Consider the following 7,980-nt stretch of genomic DNA (forward strand, 5'->3'; position numbering starts at 1 on the left):
GGCACGTTTAGTCTTGAAAAAAGACAACTGAAGGGGGGCCCTGATAAGTCTTCAAATCTGTTAAGGGCTGTTATAAATAGGACAGGGATCAATTGTTCTCTGTATCCACTGAAGGAAGGACAAGAAGTAATTAGCTTAATCTGCAGCAAGGGAGATTTACGTTAGATCTTAGGAAAAACTTTCTAACTATATGTCTAGTTAAACTCTGGAACAGGCTTCCAAGGGAGGTTGTAGAATCCCCATCATTGGAGTGTTTAAGAACAGGTTGGATAAACACTTATAATGGATGGTCTAGGTTTACTTGACCCTGTCTCCACATAGAGAGGATGGACTAGATGACCTTTATAGTCCCTTCCAGCCCTCCATTTCTGTGATTGTTGAATGCTTGGAGTAATACAATGCAGTATCTTTTCACTCAGTCAGAATGCATAAAGAAGAAGATGGAGAACAATACTGAGACTATTATCATGTTTTTGTGTATAAATCAAAGGTGTGGCCTCATCAGTATGCAGTACAGGTCATCCCATCTCCAAGAGGATCTTGCAGAACTGAATGGGGCTTAGAGAATGATCAAGGGCCTGGAAAACTCCAGCACAACACAATCAGCCCCATGAAATCACAGCATGGGGTTTGATATTAAAATTGTCACTTCAGCACAAATCCAGTGGCTCTAACCCAGGACCTTTGAGGTATACAGCAGGCATAGTAACTATTACATTGCAGAGTCACACTTTGGAAGGTGGCCCTTTAGCATCTCAGGAAGAGATGTCTCTGGAAGAGCAGGATGAAGTGAGCCCTTCAAAGAGAGGGGCCCGATGAGGGGAAAGGGTGAAGTTTCCTTCTTATTTTCTCAACATCCCCTTCCTTGCTGCTTGCAAGGAAGAGCTGTTGATGGAACTACATTTTTTGTCTCTTTCTCCAGGCAGCAGAGGGCAGAGCTCACAGGTCCCTCTACATAGGCCCTGGGGCTCAGAGCACCACCCCCTCACCATTCTGGCTCCTGTACACAGCTCAGACAGAGCTGGCTGGAAAATATATTTAATTTTCCATGAAATTTTTGGAAACTCTTTTCTTGCTCTTTTCCCCCAACATTTTTCAGATTTTTTTTGAGGTTGTCATTGAACAATGACTTTTATTTAGATGATGAAAACCCCCAGAACGTTGCTAAACGTGGTAATTTTCTTCCCAAAATTTCTTTTCCATCCAGAAACAACTGATGTGATTCACATCAAATTTCCTTGAAACATCCATGAAAAATAATGGCTCTTTCTGATTTAATTACCTACTGATTTTTATTTTTGCCCTCCTGTTTCCCATTTATTGACTAAAGGTGTAGCCAGTTGTCTGACTACACTCGTGGTTTGCTCTTAAAATGTTCAAGAGACCAAATAACTGAACTTAGCCAAATTTATTGTCTAAAGACAAATCAGTACAATATGTAAAGGAGACATACATAGCTACTTCTCAGAAGCAAATTCTCGCTGCATGTTCACCTTACACAGAACATGTGCTTCAAAGAAACACATTCTAGATAGCAATATTTATCAGATGATTTTACAAGTTACAAAACTTTCTAAAGTCACTAAAATTCAACTCATCAGTTTGTCCCAGTTCCTTAACTTGTTGTTCTATACCTTCCTTATCTTTGTTCTGGCATTCCAGGCACTGGTCTGCAAAGGTATCAGCTTGTACCCTGGCAACACATTAAAGTATTTTGCCTTTGATACATTTCCTATTGGCTAATGTCAAAGCTGAATTCAACTTTGCAAAGTGTTGTGGGATACTTGACATGGGTGCCAGAATTGTGGGGAAAGCATAATACAGTTGGTTAACAAAACTTCTCAACAGTCACGTGTATGTGTGTGTGTGTGTGTGTGTGTGTGTGTGTGTGTGTGTGTGTGTGTGTGTGTGTGTGTGTATAATGCATATTATAGTAATACCATGCACATAATACTTATTAATGTGGTGTATACTACACTTAACATAGATGATTGGCTAATACCATCCTTGACTTAGTGGGTTTCTGAGCCACATGCCATGAGCACATGAAAGAACATTTTCCTTTTCTTCCTTGATCTCACAGTGACACCTGCTGACTACTTCTCTATTGTAGCACAGTGCAAAGGGACCAGCTCCCCAACTGTAGGGGAAATGATGCTCGATGGAGGTCTGGCACAGGTGGGGTGTGATGTTTGCTGAAGGAGAGGGACGCTGGGGCTATGGGTTGGTCACAGCATTAACTCCCCAGAGAATGGAGGTGATGGTTAGACTGGGGGTGGAGAGTCAGTGAGGGGGAGGGGATGAATGTTACCCACCATAGTGGGTTGGGGAGCGGTGGATTATAGTGAATAGGAATAGGGTAGTATGTCTTTAAATAGTTTGCGAGCCCTCTAGTGGAGCTCACCATGTCCTATGTCTTTGAGGTGACCAGATCCCAGCCAGCGAACAGGAGCAGCTAATGGGAGTTTTGTGAGGGAATTCTCCAGATGAAGGAGGAGTGACTATGTGAACCTTGGGGTGAGTTTGTTGTCAGTTTGTTTGTTGTGTGCTTGCAGCTTGACTGAAGTATATAGCGTGGTCTGTTTTTTGGGGTGGGGGTGGGGGTGTGCTGAGCCTACCGGCCTGCTAGGCAAGGCTGAGAGCTTCTTAACGAGGCTTTGATCCCTAAATCATTTAGCACCCATCAACCCTTAACTGGGGTTGGGGCTACTCAGGGAGAACAGGGCTTTAACAAGCCCGCTCCTAAGTGACCAGAGGAGCTAGTAAACATGGGAGTTTTGCAAGGGAGTGGGAAAGCCAGATACACCAGATGAACATTCTCTAGACTTAGGCCAATAAAGACCCTCCCACAAAACAAAAATAAAACCCAACAAAAATGGCTGCAGGAGTAAAAAAGAGAATGCAAATAGAAGTCCAGTGGCAGAGTTTATTGCACTGAATGCAGAATGTCTGATTGGCAGCCTTGGGGGCAGGTGGCAGGTGGTGTACGTGTGCATTCGGTGCAAGGAGCTCCTGGCCCTCAGAAACCAAGTACAGGCTCTGGAGACCAGAGAGGCTGAACTGGAGGAGCTAAGGGAGACAGAGGTACACAGATGAGACTTTCCAGGACACGGTAGAGTGGTCCTACCCACAGTCTGACTGTGGAGAACATCAAAGTGGAGTGGAGGGAAATGATCCCATATTTAGGAACTCCTTCTAGATGATGTCATGGAATCCTCTTGCACTGAGGATACCTCTTTGCGGGAGGGAATCCCATTTATTACATGTCTCTTCCTAATAGTAATGGGGGATTTGACCATTAGAAATATAGATAGCTGGATTTCTGATGACTGGGAGCAGGGCCGGCTTTAGGCCGATTCAGGCGATTCCCCTGAATCGGGCCCTGCGCCTAAGAGGGCCCCGTGCCCTTGCCGCCGCTGGTACGCCGTACCGGGGCAGCCAGCTTCCCCAGGGGGCAATTTAAAGGGCCTGGGGCTCCCAGCAGGGGCTGGAGCCCCAGGCCCTTTAAATTGCCACCAGAGCCCCACTTCTGGAGCCCTGGGGTAGGGCTGCGGGGCTCTGAGGGCTATTCAAAAAAGTCCGGGGCTCCCCTTGCTTCTATCGCCCCGGCCCTTTAAATAGCCGCTGGAGCCCTGCCACTTCCACAGGGCTCCCTCGGCTATTTAAAGGGCCGGGGTGGTAGAAGCAGGGGAGCCCCGGGCCCTTTAAATAGCCCCCAGAGCCCTGCGGTAGCGGGGGGCTCCGGCGGCTATTTAAAGAGCCGGGGCTCCAGCTGCCTGTGCCACCCTGGTCCTTTAAATAGCAGCCAGAGCCCCGCTGCTTCCCCAGGGCTCCGGCAGCTATTTAAAGGGCCGGGGCGTTAGAAGCAGGGGAGCCCCTGCCCTGCCCGCAGCCAGCCCCTGCTGCACCCCCTGCCCTGCCTCCTGCCAGACCCTACCTCCAATCAGCCCCTGCCCTGCCTCCAGCCAGCAATGCACATAATATATAATTTTGTTATATTTATATCGTTATGGAAAGTAAATAATACATGGAAGAAATGAAAGAGATTTTTTTATAGTTTTTTTTTTTTGGTAGTCATCCCTGCTGGGGCCCTGCCGAAACTGTTCGAATTGGGCTCCGCACTTCCTAAAGCCAGCCCTGACTGGGAGAAGCACATGGGGAATTGCCTGCAGGGTGCGAAAGTTGCCAATGTCTCGAGACATCTAGACAGGCTATGTGCGGTGCTGGGGAGGAGCCAGTGGTCATGGTACACATGGGTACCAGTGACATGGGGAAAGGTAGGACAGAGGGCCTGGAGGCCAAATTTAGGCTGCTAGGTAAGTGATTAAAATCCAGGTCCTCCATGGTAGCATTCTCTGAAATGCTTCCAGTTCCATGGGCAGGGCCAGTTAGACAGGCAGAACCTGGAAGGTCTTAAGGAATGGATGAGAGGATGGTGTAGGGAGGAACTGGGGAACCTTTTGGGAAAGAAGGAGCCTACACAGCGAGGATGGGTAGCCAGGTTCGAGCTCCTGCCTCTGTTAAACTAAATTATATCTAAGAGCTTCTTCTTTTTTTTTGGTCTCTTGTGTATGTTTTCTCCCCAGGTTTCAGGCATCTGGTGCTGTTTAAATGAACATGTAGACATAGCCAGGGCCGGCTCTAACTTTTTTGCCGCCCCAAGCAAAGAAAAAGAGCGCCGCCACGCCGAAACACGCCCCCCACCGTGCGCCGCCGCCGGGAAAAAAAAAACAAAAAAAACCCCCGAGCACCATGCCACCGAAACCCCACTCCTCGCAAGTGCCGCGCCGCCGGAAAAAATACCCAAAAAACCCCAAGCGCCGGGCCGCCGAAACACTCCCCCTCCCCCAGGCCCCACGCCATGCCGCCAAAATAAAAACAACCCACCCACCCCGAGCGCCGCCCAGCCGAAACAAAAACAATAACAACAACAACAAAACCTGAGTGCCCCACGCCACCCCAAGCTTGGCCGCCCCTTACAAGGTGCCACCCCAAGCACGTGCTTGGTTGGCTGGTGCCTGGAGCCGGCCCTGGACATAGATACAAAAGTATTGAAACTACAGCCAATACAATTGCTTGGATTAGTGATTCTCAGCTGTGGGAAAACACATCCAGTAGCTGCCTGGATAGTTCAGTTGGTAGAGCATCAGACTTTAAATTTGAGGGTCCAGGGTTCAAGTCCCCATTTGGGCGATCCCAATGGCTTTTTTTACCCCCAATCCCCACATGTATTAATGCCCCTTTCCTTACCATGCCCAGTGCCTGCCCTATCGTCACCAGTGGCTCTTAGCTTATCAGCAGAGGACCCTGGTGGCACAGCTCCTCCCCGCCTAGGGTTCTGTACCCCACGAACATGGCCCAGCTGAGTCCTGCAGCACTACTAGGCGCAGGGCCGGCTCCAGGGTTTTGGCTGCCCCAAGCAGCCAAAACAAAACAAAAAAAAGCCGCGAGCGCGATCTGTGGCGGCAATTCGGCAGGAGGTCCTTCGCTCCCAGGCGGAGTGAGGGACCGTCCGCCAAATACCTGGACGTGCCGCCCCTCTCCGGAGCGGCCGCCCCAAGCACCTGCTTGAGAAGCTGGTGCCTGGAGCTGGCCCTGACCAGGCAGATGGATGGGCTGGATCCATCTCCTTGGGTGTACTGAGGCTGCAGACTGCGGGTGACTGAGAAAAGACCAGGGCCAAGTGACCCCTTGACCACCTACCCCGGTCACCCTCTGGCCCTCACCCACCTACCCCAGGCCTCTGGCACTGCTGGGAAACCCTTCTCTCTCTCTCCCCCCCTCATGGGCAGTTACATTCGTCCCCCAGGAGGGATCGTCTCCAGCAGGGGCAGACACCTGTGAGGGGGCAAGAGGCTCAGCCCTCTGATCACCCCCTGGGAGTGGTGGGGGGATTCTACTGACCCCTTTTGCCCTTTTGGGGGGCGGGGGGGTCTGGTGCTGGTACGTCTGCCAGTCCCTAGTGAAGAGACAGGGCACTGCACCACCGTGTTGTATCAGAGAAATGGAGGCGGGAGGAGTACTTGCAATGGTCACATGGGGGCAGCGCAGAACGCTGCAAGCTGGGGCAAGTGGCGGAAACAATGGCTGGAAGCGCCTCTTCCCTGTTGGGGGATAAAATCAACTCCTGATGAGAGGTACATGGGGCTCACTTGCATTATTCATAGCTGCCTATAAAATAGCCTGCAGTTGGTTCCAATGGGGCTCAAACCCAGGACTTTCTGCATGTAAAGCAGACATGATAACCACTACACTATGGAACCACCTTACAAGAATAGCAGGTCCCCTGGCCTGACAAAAGGAGATGCTGGGAGTTCACCTTTGCCCAGTGCTCAGAGCACTTACCTGCCTGCGGGAAGCCACACAGCTAGGGTCAGCGCGGTGGTTACTTGCAGATCGCTCGCTATGACCGGGTGCTTCCCCAAGGAGGTGTGAAGTCTGCGTGCATGGGGCCAGGCAAGTGAGGCTGGGAAGGACCTGCTGAGTGCACCCACCCTGGAAAAAACAGTTATGCCCAGAAAGGCTCCCCCTCTGTCGTTGCTCCAATTTGCACCAGTTATAGAGTGACCTAAAATAATTGGCATATAACAATGCCACACTTTTAGCTAGCACTCTTTAATCGGTAGCTCTCACATAGCTTTACAGAGGATGACAAGGTCACTGCCTCCATTTCACAGATGGGGAAACTGAGGTGCGGGGAGACGAGGGTACTCACCCACAGTCACCCAGGCAGGGCTGAATCCCAGCCCAGTGCTCTACCCACTAGGCCAACACCACCTCCAGCACCCTGCCTGTGTGAACAATGCTCCCTGCCCACAGGCAGCGCCAGGGCTAGGAGACAGTGCTGCACAGAACTTGCGGAGTGCTAGTGGGGGAGGGGGGGCGGGCTGGATAAAGGGGAGGGTCAGTGGTAGGTGGGTGAAGGCTACAGGTATCGGAGGGGAGGCTGGTTCAAAGGGGAGTGGATGGTTGTCTGGGATGTTAGGTGGGGGCTGAGTAATGGGGTGTTGGGGGACGCAAAGAGGGGCTGTCTTCGGAGAGCGGGTGGGGCCATATGGGGGCCGTGAGGGGCTTTCAGGGAAGAGGTGGGGGTCAGGATGGGCGATGGGGGGAGACTCTGGCTGCTGCAGGGAGGGGGGCGGGCGGCTCTGTACTGTACGTGGTCTGGGGGAGCAGGGGGCGGGGCGGGGCAAGACCTTGCCTAGTCAGTGTTGGCTGTTGACTTTGGGAAGACAGGCATGTGTCTGTCATCTTCCCCCCCCACACACACACACACTTTGCCCTGGCTAAACCCTGTTGCAAACATTTGAGTTTTTCCTTTCCAAGCGGGAGGAGGAAAATTTCCCACTGTTCTGCCCCCTTTGGTGGGTGCAGGGCTTAATTTGTGCTGGGGGAGTTTTTTCATTACAAATTAAGCACTGCCCCCACTCCCCTCCCTCTGAAATGGGTCGGGTGTGGTTTGAAAGGCAGTTCTGGGGTTTTTTTCCCTTGAGACTTGGCAACACTACAATCTGGCCAGGCTGGCAGCCATAAATCAGGCTGGAGAGGAGTGTCCTGCTGTGAGTGCCCTGTTTTTGCAGCAGCACCATTTGCATTCACCGGGGGCTGCATGTGTTTAATTAATTACTTGGTGGACGGGCACTCACGATAGCTGGCTTCTAGTCCCAGGTCGCCCAAGGACACCCTGCAGGCCTGTGGTTAATTCCTACCCATGTTCTGTGCCTCAGTTTCCCCCTCTCTAGAATGGGGATAACAACCCTGCTCTGCTAATGATCTAGCACTAGGTGTCATTATTTCTGAAAGCAGCTTTGCCCCTAACCTTTCAGCTTGCAGGAGTAGGTTGAGGAGTTGTGTTGAGTAGCAGGATGAATCTCACTCTTTCCTTGCACTATACATTGGTGCAAAGGGAGGGCTAAGCCAGGAAGGATTGCCCCCTCATCTGCTGCTTCTGCAGCAGGAGGCTAGGGGGGGTGCAAATCC

The 7,980-nt window shown here is 51.2% G+C and overlaps 1 non-coding gene across 1 annotated transcript; it reads right to left on the bottom strand.

The window, feature by feature from the left end:
* Positions 1-6,190: 6,190 nt before the first annotated feature.
* On the bottom strand, positions 6,191-6,263 carry TRNAV-UAC (transfer RNA valine (anticodon UAC)). Its single transcript has one exon. It is a non-coding gene; the product is annotated as a tRNA-Val (tRNA).
* Between the last annotated feature and the right edge of the window lie 1,717 nt (positions 6,264-7,980).

This window comes from Chrysemys picta, chromosome 4, assembly GCF_011386835.1.
Source record: "Chrysemys picta bellii isolate R12L10 chromosome 4, ASM1138683v2, whole genome shotgun sequence".
Classification (NCBI taxonomy): Eukaryota; Metazoa; Chordata; order Testudines; family Emydidae; genus Chrysemys; species Chrysemys picta.